This window comes from Oculina patagonica, chromosome 5 (assembly GCF_052425735.1).
Source record: "Oculina patagonica isolate OP01 chromosome 5, crgOcupat, whole genome shotgun sequence".
NCBI classification, from domain to species: Eukaryota; Metazoa; Cnidaria; class Anthozoa; order Scleractinia; family Oculinidae; genus Oculina; species Oculina patagonica.
In genome coordinates, this window is record NC_135762.1 from 18,754,900 (window position 1) to 18,773,679 (window position 18,780).

At 39.9% G+C, this 18,780-nt stretch overlaps 1 long non-coding RNA gene across 1 annotated transcript; it reads right to left on the bottom strand.

Annotated features, from left to right (window-relative positions):
* Positions 1-7,965: 7,965 nt before the first annotated feature.
* LOC144653137 (uncharacterized) lies at positions 7,966-8,723 on the bottom strand. The gene is made up of 2 exons (XR_013570683.1): positions 8,480-8,723; positions 7,966-8,153 (listed from the first exon to the last, which is right to left on the bottom strand). It is a non-coding gene; the product is annotated as an uncharacterized LOC144653137 (long non-coding RNA).
* Positions 8,724-18,780: the final 10,057 nt, after the last annotated feature.

The following is an 18,780-nucleotide window of genomic DNA, read 5'->3' on the forward strand; positions in this document are numbered from 1 at the left end:
CCACTTTTATCTGCACAGCTGTATGACCCTCGCGGCTGGGTGGCACCCCTACCCCACCTTAGCTTTTACGCACCCCTGGGTTGAAAGCCTAGTCAGAAATTTTTTTATGCAAGTGGATTAAGGAAAGAGATGACGTAATGAGGGAAATTTTTGCTCACTGCTCCAGCTCAGGCAAACTGCATGACTCGTGCAAACCTTGGACTTGAGTTGTTGGACAACACTACATGGAGAAATACAACGGGATGGCCTTAATTTAGGCTTTATTTAACATGAATTGTATTTTCTTGTCTCAATTCTTGTTGGGTTTTTTCAAAATTCGGGACAAAATAGAAGTAAAAGGAGAGATTTGGAAAAAGATTTTATCAAAAAGTTAAACACATTTTTATAAACTCTTATAAAGCGTGAAACAATAAAAAGATTTGTGTGTCCTATGGGTATAACAGAAAAAGTAAAAATTCTAATTACCGGTACATGTAAATTAAAGTACTTAAGGTGGCTCGACCCAGTTTTTTTCTAGCGATACCTATCAAGTTTAAAACCCTTATTCTTAAAGGGATTAATGTCAATGAGATATCCACTATATTACATGGATTACATGAAGGAATGCAATATGATATAAATTTCTGGGAGATCGGAATGAATATCACATGACAATGACGTCACACAGGTTTTTGCTCTGAATCGAATTTTAGCTCGTTACCGCATTTTCTCTCGAGATCCTCCACGCTACGTATACCTTGGATGTTTGCCTTCAGCTCTGCGGAGTTTCACCGAAATCTACAAGAGGAATTTTGAAATTTCTTGGAATTTCTTTTTAGATGGTGTAATTTATGCGTAAAATATAGACAAGACTTCATATAAAGAAATTTGCTTCTTCTTTGATGTTTAATGAGAGGCTTTAGTCCTCAATCCTTTTAAAAATGTCCCATATCCGATATCCAAACCATAAGAAGTAGGTAGACTTGTGCGATTTCGAAAAATATGGAATATATATGAATCATAGTGAAGCGCAATGTTTAGCTCTATTTACCAACTTTACCAAGATTTCGGAAACTTTCGGAAGGTGGCCAAGCATAGTTATTTCACACGTGGTGCACAGGAATTAGATGTTGTGTTCAACTTGAAACAATAGGAAATCCCAGAGCACAAAATTATTCGAAACTACGAGATCGCTTCAATATTTACTCAATTTTGCGTTTATGTTAGACAGCCTTAGAAGTTTTCAATGAGCATGAAATTCAGGGATTGTTGAGTGTACTGATCAATTGACTTACTTAAACCCTTTCGCTCCCCATGGAGCATAGGTCCACGGAAACCACTGCTCGCCATCGTGTTCTGTTTTGGGCTATCCTTTCGATCTGCCTCCAGGTGTAGCCTGCTTTGCTCGCCTCGTCATCTACCGTCCTCCTCCAGCTGTTTCTGGGACGGCCTCGGCACCTCTTCCCCTGTGGGTTCCATCTCAGTGCCTGCTTGGTGACATTGCAGTTTGTTTTCCTGAGGGTGTGCCCAATCCAACCCCACTTTCGCCTTCTTATCTGGATGTTGATCCTTTCCTGCTCAGTTGTTGTCCAAAGCTCTTCATTTGTTATGACCTCTGGCCAGTGGATGTACTGATCAATTGCCACCCTGAAAAAGTTTGAAGAAAATTCATCGACGAGTTTTGCTTTTTTGCGAAAGTAGGCGTAAAATTGGTAAATAGAGCTAAACATTGAGCTTCACTATGATTCATATATATTCCATATTTTTCCGAAATCGCACAAGTCTACCTACTTCTTATGGTTTGGATATCGGATATGGGACATTTTTAAAAGGATTGAGGACTAAAGCCTCTCATTAAACATCAAAAAAGAAGCAAATTTCTTTATATGAAGTCTTGTCTATATTTTCGCATAAATTATACCATCTAAAAAGAAATTCAAAATTTCAAAATTCCTCTTGTAGATTTCGATGAAACTCCGCAAAGCTGAAGGCAAACACTCAAGGTATACGTAGCGTGGAGGATCTTGAGGGAAAATGCGGTTACGGGCTAAAATTTGATTCAGAGCAAAAACCTGTGTGACGTCATTGTCACGTGATATTCATTCCGATCTCCCAAAAATTTATATCATATTGCAGTTTAGTCTATGTGTAATCCATGTGATATAGTAGATATGTCATTGACATTAATCCCTTTAAGTATGAGGGTTTCAAAGTTGATTGGTATCGCTAGAAAAAAACTGAGTCGAGCCACCTTAACTGTCAAGTAAACAGTTAAGCGTGAATCGAGTCACTTTGCATTTTGAAAGAAGGATTGATGTCCCCTATGAAAAGCATCTTGTATACCAGACAATTGAACTGGCTTCTGCATTTCTTTAAATCTTTGTAGAGGTGATCTATCTTTGCTGTTTTAAACAAAGCCATATTGCTTGTGTGTGTGCAAGACAAGGAAATTCTTCGGCTCGTTGTATCACACCATTCCCCGATTGGACTTTCTTAGTCAGCAATAGAAATATTTTACTGTCTCCCTAATGTCTTGGAATCAAAAGCCCTTAATCTGCAAGGACTGCCAAGAACTTGCCAGTTGGAAAAATTTTAGTTCCTTCTCAGTTGATGAGCCAGAAATCAACAAGAAGCTCTTAGAGCTTAAAACTGCGCTGGTCACGTGACCACCCTAAGGGAGCCATGGCGGGGGAATGAAAAAACAGATAACTAAAAAATATTGAACAACTTGAAGTGAAATAGGGAAAAAATAAAATAAATAAATAAATAAATAAAAAATTCCACATTCTGACAGTGGAAAAAAAGCCTTTGCCATAAAAGTTGACCCCCCCTTACCCTAACCCGCCTCAAACAAATTATGGTCGCCCTAAAAAAAACACCCGCTTTCGAAACAAACCCCGAATATTGATTTCATTACGTCTGGCGTACGGCTTCACGCCAGGAACGTAAGTATCCGTGAGAATTTCGATAGTATTCTCTCTTTGCACAGAATAATCTCGTTCCCAGATCTCGTGGGCTAAGCCGAAGGCGAGATCTGGTCAAATCCGATTTGCACCACGTGATTGCCTGTCAGGAATGTGGCAGGCGAGTCAATTGCGCATGCCCTAGACAATTCTAAGAAAATGGCAATCAAATGAATATGCAATCCTCAACCAAATGAATAACGAATGCTTTACCATTCTCGTCTTTCCTGGAATAATATCTAGCAGAGTATTTTACTAAAGAATTAAGCAGAAGGCAATCATGAAAGCTTTAGGTCGGGTAAAAATATTTATTTGATTTTATGCAAATTAGATCCGGTCACGTAATCAAACATAAATATTCTTACCGCGGATTCTCTGTTTTTAAACATCGTTATTCGTCAGAAATAGCTTTATAATGCTACAAACAACTAAAACGAAATCTTCTTGTCTTTTGAGGCCGACTGTAAACAAGGAAACGTCTCAAAAACGAATATATTATGATTGCGTGCATGATCTATAATTTGCATAAAAAACAGACATTGAATTCCCTTGGGGCCGCATCGCACGTTCAAATTTTAGCGCTGTGACAGCCATGCTTTGAAACAGCCAATCAAAAAAATTGAATTTTCTTACTTGGCCAGATCTCGCCTTCCGGCTTGTTGCCCCTCTTTCTGTATTACAATAGGCGGTTGTTAAAATGTAGCGAGTGACAAACATGATGATAAAAAAAAAGACACCTTGTGTGACATTTCATGGTTGACTAGTTCCAGACGCGATTAATTATTTTTCTTTTATGCAAATTCTGGCCGAATTCCCACGCGTGGACGCTGAAGCCGTTTTTAGCACAGAGGGTATTCCCCAAGCCTACCAAATGACGTAAGAGGTACAAGTCAGGGCATGTTTGTGAAGGGAATTTTTCTTCATATCTTTAAAATCCTTTCAATAACATAAAATAGGGAAATACTTTGCAATAAATTTGTTTAGTAAAGACCAAAGTATTCGCAAAGATTTGAAAGGTAGCTGATTAATAGCTTTGAAAAATTACGTGACTCGAGGTCTAGCCGATCGAAAGTGAAACTTGTCATGTCAGCACATTCTTTTCCACCAACGTAATGGTATCTATTCACAGATTCTGGCCCGCTGAATTACATTTCTCTTTGAAAGCGTGGAAATTTAGTATTTTTCATGAGTCAAAGGCTTCAAATTCGAATATTTCACACTAAACATTCTTTGTAAAGACAAAGAATAACCATTTGTTTCCATTTGTTACTGATTTATAGCTTCTAAACATCGCGTGACATAACCTCGACCGAGTGGAGGTCTGCGTCTGGTCACCGACAAAACTAAAAAAAATAATAATAATAATAAACCCCGTGCAGAGCAAGAACTGCGCAGCGCAGTTAATAATTGGTCTTCAAAACCAAGCAACTTCTATGGAAGGCAGAATCAATTCATTCTCCTCGTGGGAACCCAGCAACTCTTTCAAGAGGGAGAATCAGAAAAAATCCAGATACATGTATTTTTTCGGTTTGAAAAATTGTTTCATAAGTATTGCCTCTTTGGGTTTGTTGTCAACTCTTACAGCGTATATGTTGTTATTCCCAGTGTAACAACCATTTAATTATCATTAAAAATTGAACTGCAACCAGGATGAGACATATTAAAAGTGTAAAATAGCGTTCTCTGGTTTAAAAAGTTAAAAAATATGAGCTTTCGGCTATTTTACTATAGCCTTTGACGAATGTAAAAAAGATAAGATAGTTAAAACATTTTAAAACCCGAAGAAAGGAACATCAACGAAATCTTAAAAATTATACAAGAGGCTCGAACGTTGCTAACCTTGCTTGGCAAAATAATCACTCAATTGACTTTGATGGCGCTACCGTGATAGACAAAGGCAATTACCGCATTCGAAGAACTCTAGAAACTTGGCACACTGCCAAAACTGTCGGCGCAGACAATATCTCCAAACCGTTACCAAGACAATATTCTATCTTATTGTAATTCCTAATTTGTCTGTTTTTGTCCTTTTTTAGCTTTTTACACTTCTATTGTATTTTAGTTTTTAATTTATTTTCACACCCTCCCTTGTATATATTTCCAACCACGCGCTTTATCTGTTTTACATTCGTCAAAGGCTATAGTAAAATAGCCGAAAGCTCATATTTTTTAACTTTTTAAACCAGAGAACGCTATTTTACACTTTTAATACATTTAATTATCGTTGCCGTAAAGTAAACAATCTTCATAAAAGACATTCTTCATTCTTGATAAGACGTCATCCAAGATTATTGATGATTGTGCAAGTATTGCCACTTATATTGCAGACACGAATATACCGGTATTATTTTTCGAGAAAGCTCTCTTCATCTGAATTTTCTAACCTGCTTGCCACATGTAACTTTTTGGTTTGCAAAATTGTTTCATTAGTAATTACTTCCTTTTGTTTGCTGTCAATTTTGTTACGTTGTTTGTGTTGTTTTACACAGCGTAACAACTGTGTAATCATGATTGTTGTTAAGTTAACCTTATTAATTTTGATGTTTGAGAATAAAAAATCAGTTAGTATTGTTTTGGTTTTACACAGCAGATTGTAGTTTCAATACACAGCTCCACAGTCAGTGTAGGTCTAGCTACCTGCTGACCAACGAGCCTGATGACTTTGGGTAGGGAATCGCCCAGTGCTGTGGTTAATTTATCTCACCCAGTTCCAGTTATAACGTCAAGTCACTCTAAATATCATTATCTTGTATTATCAGTATTATCTTGTATCTTTTACAAGAAAATGGTTAAGCCATGACACATGTACACACTGTGTACCTTTTTTATTCTGTATCCACCCAGGAATTTCTTCACAGTGGTAATATGACAGAAGCAGGACCTATGGACCTTATTGATGATAATGATGATGAAAATGATAACAATCAGCCCAGTCTGTTAAAAGGTAATTACATGTAAGTCATAATGTTGCTAACATCTGTTAAGTTATCTTGTATGTGTCCCGACCAAGAGTATTGACCAGAATTGTTTGAATGCTCATTTATTTATACAAATGTACATTAATTATCTTGCCATCCAAACCATCACTTATGCTGCGCAATTTTCAGTAGCTGTTCAAAATAAGGAGTTTTGTACACAGCAAAAGGGATCAAAGCCCTTTGTTCAGTATTTTGGGGTTTATGTAAAAGTTGTTTGCTTTTCGCGTCTTGTTGTTGCTTTCTGGGAACTTTGCTGGCTGCAGACTGTCAAAGATGTCAAAAGTTGAAAAGCATGCAGCTAACTTGAAGAAAATTTAGACTCTTTACCCCAAATACATCATTCATCTAATCCTGGGGAGACTTTCAAAGGAATGTGCCTCAGAGATTGTGCCGTCACTTAATTACACCTTTAATTACCGGTAATCTATCTTAACATGTTGGCCAAGTCCCTAAGGTGTGGAAATGTGCAAATATTGTTTCCGTTTTCCAAAAGGGTGACAAGGCGATGTAGCCAACTACATGTATAGACCAATTTCTTTACTGAGTTTTTATCTCCAAAATTGTTGAGCGTTGCGTAATTTTTTTGTGTTCATCGCTTGTGATGTTTATCCTTGCCATCACACAGCCTCTTAGACACAGTCCACCGCATAACTAGATCGATTGACCAAGGTTATCAAACTGGCGTGGCTTTTTTAGACTTCTCAAAAGTGTTTGATTCGGTATTGCATACTCTTTTAATCAGTAAATTGGACCAAGCTGGAATAAAAGGCCCCCTACTGAAGTGGTTCACCAGCTATTTGATGGGCAGGATGCACTGTCCTTGGTCCTGCTTTGTTCGTTATATAAATGTATATATCAATGATAATTATGCCAGCATGCTGGCATTATTTGCCCACAATACCAAGTGCTTCCACACTAGGTAAGATCCGCCAGCGACTGTGCATCATTACAAAGTGACATTGATAACCTGATTAATTATAATGGAGTAATATCTGGAAGTTGGCCTTCAATACAGATAAATGCTCAATATGCACGGTGACAAAAAAAACGCTCACCTGTTATCCACGACTATATCGTGGGAGCAAAAACTCTGAGGAGAGTGGACAATCAATGTGACCTTGGAGTTCTTATCACTTGTGGTGATCGATTTATTGAGCACCTACATGTATATACACAGGTGAATAAAGCCATCAAGATGCTAAGATTCATTCAATGTGCTATCATTCGACGCAACCAACTTTTACCAACTTTGAGATCTCTCAACGTGGCACTCATGCATTCTCATCTTGATTATGCCTCCGAAATTTGGAGCCTGAAGTCTGTTACCATGAAAAAAAAAACTAATAGAGGGAGTCCAACAACGCCAGCACAGATTCTTCTGCCAGAGCTAAGCTACAACAAGCGGTTTTATCGGTTACATCTTTCTCCACTGGTGTACCGAAGAGAGGTCAAACCCTAGTAAAAATAGGCCCGGAATTCCGGTGGAATTCCAGCGGAATTCCAGGTCCGGGGAGGATTCCAGGTGGAATCCGGTGGAATTCCGGGTAAGTGGAGCCCGGAATTCCGGAGTCCGGTGGAATGCCAGGTCTGGAGTGCAGAGTCCAGTGGAATTCCGGGTAAGGGGAACCCGGAATTCCAGAGTCCGGTGGAATGCCAGGTCCGGAGTGCGGGGTCCAGTGGAATTCCAGGTAAGGGGAACCCGGAATTCCGGAATCCAGTGGAATGCCAGGTGCGGAGATCTGGAGTCCAGTGGAAAACCGGGCAAGTGGAATCTGGAATTCTGAGTCCGCTGGATTTATATGGAGATTTTGTATTTCTTTGCTGCACCCAATGCCATGATTTTCCCCAAAATTCATTGAGTGAGAGTTCAATCAAAATGATAGGTCAAATAATAGAGCTTCTGACAATCTACACAATTTTTTTCGTCTGTACAATTATTGCATACCGTAAGTCTCAAAAAATACTTGAAGACATGGTCTAAATGGATCGTTTCCACTAATTAAGCTTAATGTCTTCGCTAAAATACAGTCAGCAGTACAAACAGGTACAAAGAATAAAACACATTTATTTATATTTGTCTCAGTGGCCACTTGAGTTCAACGTTTATAAAATGTAAATAAAATGAGATAGGTACATATTCTTGTGGCTTAGCAGCTTATCAGTCGATTGAAGCAGGTTTATTGAACGAGTGTGTGGTAGCTCCACGGCTCAACGCTGGTTAACAGTGGATAACCTTTTAAAAGAAACTTTAGATTAATGAAGCTCACTCTATTCCAATCCAACAAGAATGCACGTGCGGTCATGCAAACACTGTGAGTAAACAATAGACTTGACTCTTTACCGAATCAAACCGCCGAGCCACAAACTAATGTCCTGTGTTCAGTAGTTTATAAGTTCTTCTGCGATGGAGAAATAGTAAATCCAAGAAATCCTTTCGTTAGATCTTCATAATCTTAAATAATATTCAGTGGCAGCTCGCCGTTCGTTCTGTGTGCCAAATCTAAATCAAATCAAATCTGCTAAATCAAGAGTTGGGTTGAGACTACAGCACACACTTACCACTCATTGCCCTTGTAAACAGGTTATGTCACTCATTCTTAAGTTTCTTGCTTCATTTATAAATATCAGCAGCGTTTAGTAATATTCCATTTACGTCCATATTTTGCGGGCGATGTCCGCCACACAAAGTCTGCCGCTGTCTGCAGTTTCTTGCATTTGCTCCTTGAAAGTCTGATCTTAGTAAATCCGCTCCGAAAATTAAATCGGTTTGTTAGTGTCAGTATAATCCTGGATAGTAGAAATCCTTGATGTTGTAAACGGATAAATTATCGAGAACAGAAGTAAACACTGAGTAAACGCAACTCAATTCTCTTTAATCTGAACATCCGAATGACACGTGTAACTGCACATGCGCAGTCCTAACAATCTGAACAATACCTATTATATAACATCTCCCCCTTTAAATGAAACAGTTTCTTTTCTATAACATAACAGTTAACCAATGTCAGCACTTTAACTCATAGTCTCTCAAGTGACTTGGCAGTCCACGATTTACTCTAACAGGGTAACGTCTTTCTAAACAAGGGGGAGTAGCAACCTTATCTGAGTAACTTGGTTTCTCTAACATAGAACTTGTATCAGGAATTCCTGACAGCAAAATAGGAGGAACTACAGTAACATTGTCATTGTCTGTAACAGAACAGGAAGCTCCAGGTAAAGGACTTTCACAACGTTCGCTAGTACTGGTCAACTGTGACTCATCCGCTGTGGCTGTATGAGAGCCTGAGGGAAGCGGGACAACTTCATCAGAAACATCCACTGGGGAAGCCAATTGAAGTGGCATAGAGTAGTCATCAATTGATGAGGGGCTGTTTGAGTGGTCATCACTAACAGCTCGGCTCAGAAGTTGGTCCACATGTCGTTTCCACAATTTGCCTGACACTTCAACCATATAGTGTCGAGAACCAAGTACCTCAGTGATGACCCCAGGCATCCACTTTTCTCCCTTCCCATAGTTTCGGGCCAGTACTGGATCACCTGCATGAAACTGGCGTAGACCTCTGTGTGCGGTGGGACTAACCATCGTACTGTACTGTCGAGCTTCAACATGCTTTTCAACTGAAGGAATCAGTAAATCGAGGCGAGTACGCAATCTCCTGCCCATAAGCATTAAAGAGGGAGGTTCGCCTGTAGTGGAATGGGGTGTGTTTCGATAAACAAGTAAGTACTTAGCAATTTGAGTAGACACATCAGTGTGAGTAAGCTGGGCTTGTTTGATTGCTGATTTCAAAATCTGGACAACACGTTCAGCCTGACCATTGGTGGATGGTTTGTACGCTGCTGAAGTACGATGTACAATTCCATTGTTGACACAAAACTTTTCAAATTCTCTCGAAGTGAACTGGGAACCATTGTCAGAAACAAGAATTTCGGGCAATCCGTACCTGCTGAATATGTCACGCAATGCAGTGATAGTTGTTCCAGCAGTAATATTTGTCATTTTGACCACCTCTGGGAATTTGCTGTATGCATCAACAACAACCATATACATATGTCCAGAGATCGGTCCTGCAAAGTCCACATGAATGCGAGACCAAGCCCGTGTTGGAAAAATCCATGGATGAATTTGAGCAGTAGGAGGTGCAGATCTCATAGTTTGACAAGTACTGCATGAAGAAACAGTTCTTTCAATGTGGGCATCAATATTGGGCCACCATACATATGACCTTGATAGTGCTTTCATTCTGGAAATTCCTGGATGTGTTTCATGAAGTTCATGCAATACTTTCTCTTGAAGGGAAGGTGGTACAACAACCCGAGTACCCCACAACACACAGCCTTGTTGGGTTGTCAGTTCATCTCGTTTATTCTTGAACGGTACTAATGTCGGATCTACTACACTTGGCCATCCACTGATGACATAACTGTACACTTTGGATAAGACGGGGTCAACCTGGGTTTCTCTTTTGATCATCTGACTGGTCACATTGGTTACAACTTCAGGCTCTAAGAAGAAGCACTCGACATTTTCACATTTGGGTGACCATGTTTGTGGCAAAGGAAGACGTGACATGCTGTCTGCATCAGCATGCGCTGTAGTGCTGCGGTACTCGATTTTGTAATTGTACGATGCCAGGATGAGGGCCCATCTTTGAAGTCGAGCTGCAGCATGAGCAGGAACTGGCTGCTGTGGTCCAAAGAGGGTGAGCAGAGGGCGATGATCTGTTAAAATTGTGAAGGAGCGACCATACAAGTACTGACGAAATCGCTTTAATCCAAAAATGATGCTGAATGCCTCCTTTTCTAACTGGGAGTAGTTTTGTTGGGCTTGTGTCAGGGTACAAGAGGCGAAGGCAACAGGCCGAAATTGTCCATCTATCTGATGAGACAGAACTGCTCCAGCACCATACGATGAAGCATCACATGACAGAAAAAGGGGAAGTGTTTCATCATAATTTACCAACGTTTTTGAGCTAAGAATCAGCTGCTTAGCGGCAACAAATGCATCTTCTTCAACTTTAGACCATTTCCAGGGTGTATTCTTCTTCAATAGGCTGTGTAAGGGTGCCAGGACTGTGGAGTGATGTGGCATGAATCGTGAATAGAACATTATAAGTCCCAGAAAGGACTTCAAGGCAGCAACATCTTTAGGTCTTGGGGCGTCACGAATGGCTGTAAGTTTGTCTTCAGTGGGATGTAAGCCCTCACCATCTATCTTGTGACCAAGATAAACCACTGACGCCTGGAGGAATTTGCACTTTGCCTTGTTCAGTCGGAAGCCAGCCTTAAGAAGTCGATCCAAAACCAAAGAAAGAGTGTGGAGATGGTCTTCTTGATCTGTTCCTGCCACCAGAATGTCATCAAGTCGACTCACTGCCTTCGGAATGTCAGACAGTAAGTTGTCCATAATTCTCTGAAAAATGGCTGGACCTGAATGTATACCATTTGGCAACCTCTTAAATGCAAATAGTCCAATGTGAGTATTGACAGTGAGATAAGGCTGTGATTCCTTTGCAATGGGTATCTGGTGGTAAGCTTGTTTCATATCCAAGACACTAAACACGGTGCATCCCCTCAAGGCTGAATGCATGTCCTCAATCTGAGGCATAGGATAAGTTTCTACATTAGCACATGTATTGTATGTTACACTAAAATCTCCGCATACACGCACTTCGTCACTCTCTTTCTTTCCAACCACCACGATAGGGGCTGCACTGACAGCAGAAGTAACTCTTTCAATAACTCCATCCTTTTCCATTTTAAGCAATGTGCTCTCCACTTTTGACTGCAGGGCGTAAGGAACTGGTCTAGCTTTGTGGAATTTAGCCTCTTTACTTTCATTTAATACAACAGGCGTGCCCGTGTAGCATCCAAGTTGGGTCTGAAATAATTCACTGTATTGTTCAAGGACAGAGTCCAAAGTCTGGTTACCTGTCGAACCTGGCACTGATGAAGTGGGTGAGGGTAAGGGGCCAATGTGATTCAACCCTGGCAGGTTTTTCCAATCTAAATTGACATCCATGAGCCAATTCCGACCAAACAAAGCACATGATCCTTCTCGTACAATAAGCAAGGGCAATGAGTACTGTGATCCCGAATACTCAACATTCACAGATGCTTCCCCTAAGGGATGCACAGTTTCACCTGTGTAGGTTGACAAAACCACATTGGTTGGTTTCAGAGTAACATCAGGACAAACTTCTTTTATGAAACTAAGTGGTGCAAGAGACAAAGCACACCGAGTGTCTAACTGCATTAAACAATCATTGTTCTCAATCTTCAATGGCACAGAAATTTCAGACTTGGACATAGCATTAACATCATACACAACATACAACTCTTCTTCTTCAGGGACCTGTTCTTCGGGAAACTCTTCTTCGACACACATGGCATTCACTCCACTTTTCTGACAAACGCGAGCAATATGTCCAGTTCCATTGCAGTTGTGACACACAGCATTTCTGAATCTGCATTTAGACCTTGTATGGTCAGAATTACCACATGAGAAACAAGTGTAGGAGGTAGACCGTCGTGGCGATTTAGGAAATGACCCTTGACGACCAGCTGGTGGTAAGACTGGAGGTGTACTTGAACTTCGGCGCGAAGGAAGGGCAGGTGGGTCCTTGGTGACTGCATGTACTGGTTGAGACAATTGCTGCTGCACTTGCATGGATTCTTTCGCTGCTATCTCATCAGCAATTAACACTTGCATCGCTTGTTGGAAGGTGCGATCTTCACTTAAAAGCTTTTTACGAGTGGCCGGATTGCGAATCCCACAAACAAACTGGTCGCGAAGCGAACGATTTAAGAACGCACCAAAATTACAACTGGAAGCAAGATGTCGTAAACGAGCACTGTACACGGAAACAGTTTCATTCTCTTCTTGAAAACAACGGTGAAATCGGTACGATTCTGCAACTTCTAATCGTTTAGGTTTGAAATGTCGCTCAAGTAATTCACATAACTGCTCGAATGTCTTGTCCTTTGGATTTGCTGGACTGCATAAATCTCGAAGTGTCCCGTATGTCTTCTTGCCGATAACTGAAATCATCACTGCAACCTTCTTCTTGTTCGCAGCTGCTTTATCAGCTGTGGAGGCCTCAGGAGGGTAATGGCCAATGCTATTCGCAACGAAATACTGATCAAGTCTTTCCTGATAAGCCGTAAAAGTCTCCGTAGAAGTATCGAACTCCCCAATGGAACCAACTAGCGGGGAAGCCATAATGGCGGCCGAACAAAAAGCAAGAAGGCAAGCAACCACGTGCACGGACAACAGAAACGCACAGAAGAACTTCGTAATTTTCAAAATCGCCATGAAGACAGCAACACATCTAATAATATTCCATTTACGTCCATATTTTGCGGGCGATGTCCGCCACACAAAGTCTGCCGCTGTCTGCAGTTTCTTGCATTTGCTCCTTGAAAGTCTGATCTTAGTAAATCCGCTCCGAAAATTAAATCGGTTTGTTAGTGTCAGTATAATCCTGGATAGTAGAAATCCTTGATGTTGTAAACGGATAAATTATCGAGAACAGAAGTAAACACTGAGTAAACGCAACTCAATTCTCTTTAATCTGAACATCCGAATGACACGTGTAACTGCACATGCGCAGTCCTAACAATCTGAACAATACCTATTATATAACACTTGATATAAAGAAAATGTTTGTTTTCAAAGACATATTTCCAAACAAGCCATGAAAATTCTGCATGCTTTCACTCGGTTGGATTTTCGTGACAACACAAACTGAAACGTGATCTCTGACATATGAGACGTTTTAATCTAATTGGTCAACTTTGAAAAACGTGTTTAGTTTTCCGCCTGTAATGAGACCTGAACGTTTTATACTTGACCGTTTCTTTAAGCGGGAATCGTCTCTCCTGTTTCTTCATGAAATGTGCAGTTTATATAGGTAAACTCCTTCCTTTCTGCTGCCGGAAAAAAAGATTCTCTGCAGCGTTGTAAACAATGTAATTACCTGACGTCTTTACATCGGAGTGGAATGCGTAGCGACGCCGTGTCTGTCCTGAAATGTTTCGATGTTTGAAACAGTTGTTCGCGTGAATGAAGTGGTCTCGTCAGCAATTGTGTTCAGCTATAAATTATTTCATTTCCTCAAGAAATGAAACAAGACAACGATAGATCTTTGCATCGGTTTGTGGAATGCGAAGCGACGCCGTCTCTTTGTGCTGAAATGTTTCGATTTTTGAAACACTGTTGTATGCATGAAATGAAGTGGTCTCATCAGCAACTATACTGTGCATGTTCAGCAATAATTTTATTACCACAAGAAATGAAACAACCTACGATCGATCAACTGAGAGGTAAGCACTTTTAAACAGTTTGTGTGCATGCATGAATACAAATTAAATTAACACGGCGATTACAATGGCGAACGAAAGCAGTTGGTCATGCGATCAAAGACATTGAATATCGCATCATTTTATTATTTGATCTTTTTAATTCGCATGTTAACCACAACCAAGAATAAGTGTATCTATCTTTCAACTTTCTATCTCAAGTTAGATTCACTTAATATGTACATGTTACTGTAGAGTTATAAGAATAGTTGTTAGTAAATAAAAAGGTTGAAAGTTACATGTTGTGCATGTTTGTTTTTGATTTAAAATTTTTCTTTCGTTGCATTCATTTCACCGTGTGCAAAATATTCTTTGCATTTATAAGTACATTGAGAGTATAGAGTAAACATTGTAAGGCTGCTTTTCTATTAAAAAAAATCCATGTTTTCACTGCTCCAGTTCAAACAAGAAAATCAGTAGTGCTACTAGCTAATTCCGGCGGTATTCCGGCAAAACTCCAGTCGGAAAAGCTTCGACCCAAAATTCCGCTGGAATTCCGTCCGGACTATAGTACAGAATTCCGGCGGAATACCGGGCTGAATTTTCACTGGAATTCCAGCTGGAAAAGTCTGGAATTCCGGCGGAATGCCGGCAATAATTCCGGGGGAATTCCGGCCGGAATTATCATGAAAATTCCAGCTGGAATTGTCCGGAATTCCGGCGGAATGCCGGCAATAATTCCGGTGGAATTCCGGCCAGAATTATCACAGAATTCCAGCTGGAATATTCCGGAATTCCGGCGGAATACCAGCGGAATGCCGGCAATAATTCCGGTGGATTCCACCTGGAATCCACCCGGATTCCGCCTGGAATTCCAGGCAAGTCCGGGCTGGAATTCCGGCGGGATTCCACCGGAATTCCGGGTCTTTTTTTACTAGGGAAGACCTTACAACATTATGTATGACTTGCATGACTTCTGTCCCAAGGCTTTCACATGATAACTTTGTCTTTCATCGCATGCACATGTACAGGTGGTTAAACAAAATTAGCCTTAAAATAAGCGGCATAAAAAGCTCTTCATTTGCAGGTGATATGAGCTCACGCAGATCCCAGTCAGAAGTTAGAGTGAATTCACTGCAGTTTTCACCAACAGGTAAATTGTGCACCAGCGCACTCTGATTTGTTTTTGTCTGCTTCTTTTATCATGATACAGTATTGTTTTCATTTGTACTACCATTTTCGAGCTACCATGAATGGCCAACGTTTTCCTGCATTTTTTCACATGCAAAACATTCAAGTTTAGTTAACTTGAAAAATGTGGCGATTTGTCTAAACAAACTGAATGTTTTACCCAATCAAAGCCTCTTCGAGCCACGACTGAATTTTTTTCACCAAGTTTTACGTTTGGTTTTCATATCTTGAATATATATGAGCGGCAGATGTTCAAACATTTCTTTGATGCAATTAAAAAGCAAAAAACGAGCAAACATGCGTGACAATTGCAGATAATCGGCGGTTGACCCCACAATGTCTATTGCATTGATATAAGATCTTTTCATATTACGTGACTGAGATTGTCGGATTAGCTCAGTCGTGTAGGTTTCAGGATGGAGGGTGAGAGGTCGTGATATCAAAACCCAGAAGTGTCTGCTCCTTTTTCCTTTTTTTTTTCTGTTTTAACCCCGCAGCACTAAAATGGTTTGTTTATTCTATCGCTCCTGCATACATTGGAGAATAAAAGCATTTACATGTAAGCCGTAAAGTAATAATGCTGTAAATAAATATATCAGAACATATATACGAAAGAGATCGATCAGTGCATCACTTTTGCGGCTCTTAATGTGCGAATAACCTATATTTATCGTAGTTGAAAATTCAGGCGTTATCTTTGCAATAGGAAATTATGTTATACGAGGAATCTTCTCTGTATAGAAGATGCGCGAGTGTCAGTTTCATTTATCGAGCGTTTGCATGTGTTACAAGCAGCTGTAACGCATGGAAATATTGCATGTTGCATCGTTTTTGCGGCTCTTAATAACGCTGTACGAAAGAGATTGATCAGTGCATCGCTTTTTGCGGCTCTTAATGTGGTAGGTAAACTTGTTTATCGTAGTTGAAAATTCAGGCGTTATCTTTGCAATAGGAAATTATGTTATGCGAGGAATGTTTACAGCTGATGGACCAACCAACCAACCAACCAACCAACCATGTGAGTGAAGTCGGGCTACCCACTACACTCCTTCATTGAAAATTCAGTCGTAAAAAAACGGGACAGTTGGCCGTTCACGGTAGCTCGAAAAGGGCAGTTAGTCTTGTTGCAAGTTACAGTATACCTGTTGCAGTTAAATTGGTTTTCAGGTTAAAACCATTTCCAACCAATATTCAGCTGCGTTAACCTAAAGATAGCAATCTATTGGGCTTCCTTTTAATGAATTCAAGTTATTTTCTATCATCAAATTTGTAAATCTTCAGGTTGAAGCAGATTAATCTAGGTCGAAAACTGATTATCCTGAAAACCAATTTAACCTGCAACATACTTACATGACAGTATGCCAGAATACCTGTCAATTGACTGTTAGCTTTCAGTTTTAAAACTATACAGGTACATTTAGATACCTTTACACTGGAAAGCCTTGTCATTCTGTGCAAATTGTTTTAGCAAGATGTAACAGCTGTGGCAATGTTTTGGCACATCTTGATCAAGTCAATGTCAGTGCACTGAAGAAACCACTGAAAAGAAATGTTTCCTTTTTATTGCTTGATTTGATAGCTTGCTGCTTAAAGCACTTTGTCAAGAACATTACATCCTGTGAACTGAGCACTAACACTTACTTTGTAGATCTTAGGATGTCTTTGGAAACAAGTGTGAAAAGTTTATTTTCTACCAGGAATTACCATAAGTTGCTTATCAAAACAAATTCAAATTACATTGTAATGTTGATAAAACATGGGCAAACGTAATGAGGTTTTACCCCATGTTTGTCATTGACGAAAGCCTCAACTTTATCTTGCTAAAATATAAAAATGTGTTTAAAACAGATCTAAAAATATAAAACGATACCCTAAATTTTCGATCGCCTTCTGCGGTCTTCTTCAGAGAATGATGGATTTTTTTTTGCAAGGTTCGCAGAATTCTAATAAGCTACATCAACATTATTGTTCGTTGCCCCCCGTGGGAGCAACTAGCGATGCATAAACCCTTGGGAAGGGCGCTCTTTCGTTTATAGTGTTTTTGTCGAGGAAAGAATGCAAGGATTCCAGAAACAGTCTTTTGTTCTTGCTACTTACACCTGTTTCAAGAATTTCGGCATAACTTGGATGTATGGCGTGGCCGATTTCTGCATGATGTTTAATCGCGGAGTTGATGTTTCCGTTTGTTCCAGGCTTGTGTTCGGCTCCCCGTGATTTCCAGTTTCTTTTGCTTTTCCCAACGTATGCAAATGGACATGTCCTGCAAGTCAATTTGTATATGATTCCTTTCAATTGATCTTTATTCGGTCAGTCCTTGGGCTTTTCGAAAATATTTCCTAACGTTCGTACTGGTTTAAACGCTGTCTTGATGTTTTTGCGGCTCAAAATCCGTAGAACGCGCTACGACACTCCTTTCACATACGGAATGGACGTGTATGTCTTAGGATTCTCCTGGGTTCTTGGTTGCGTGTTTGTTTTGTTTGATTCGCCAGCTGAATAAGTCATTAATAACGCGTTGCTTCTCGTATTGTCTTTGCGCAGTTGTTGATGGAATGCACTTAGCTCAGTCCATTAGAGTCTTAACGATGGCTCTCTTGCTTTGCGCTGGGTTGTGTGAATGGGAGTCTAAATACTTGCTCGTATGTGTGGTCTTGCGGTATACACCCACCTCGACCTTACCATCCTCATCAACGGTGTTGTTGGTGCCCAGGAAGGCTATGCTGTTCTTGCTCATAGTTGTTGTAGGCATCTCCACTGTAAACTGAATGTTGGCGTTTATCGAGTTTAAGTGGCTGTGAAAAACTTCAACACCGTCCCTCTTAATGCATGCATTCAATCATTGACATAGCGGCGCCACCACTTTGGTTTTACGGGCAAAGTTTCTAACGCTTTCTCTTCAACTTCTTGCATTACAAGCTCTGCTATCACCGCACTGACTGGCGATCCCATGGCACATCCCGATACCTTTTTTTATTTTTTTTTATTTTTTATTTTTATTTGCAACACACAAAAAAGAAAAAGCTTATTTACAAATCAATTGATACAGGTACTTATATCACTTACAGAAAAAAAAGGCTACTTACAAAAAGATGACTTACACTACTTACTAACACTACTTACATTACTAAAATACAAAGATAATTGCTGAGTAGAAGAAGAAAACTAACACTACTTACACTTAGTCTGTAGAAAGAAAAAAAAGAAGAAAAAGGAAAAAAATTACAATCACACGAAAATGCGAAAAATACAAGAAGTGTCTAATTATAAGTTCCGTCAAAATAATTATAAAATATTAACTCTACTGTTGAAAAACAGGGAGAAGCTCTTTCCATTTTTCGCTATGATTTTTTAGGTTTTTGTTTCGTTTA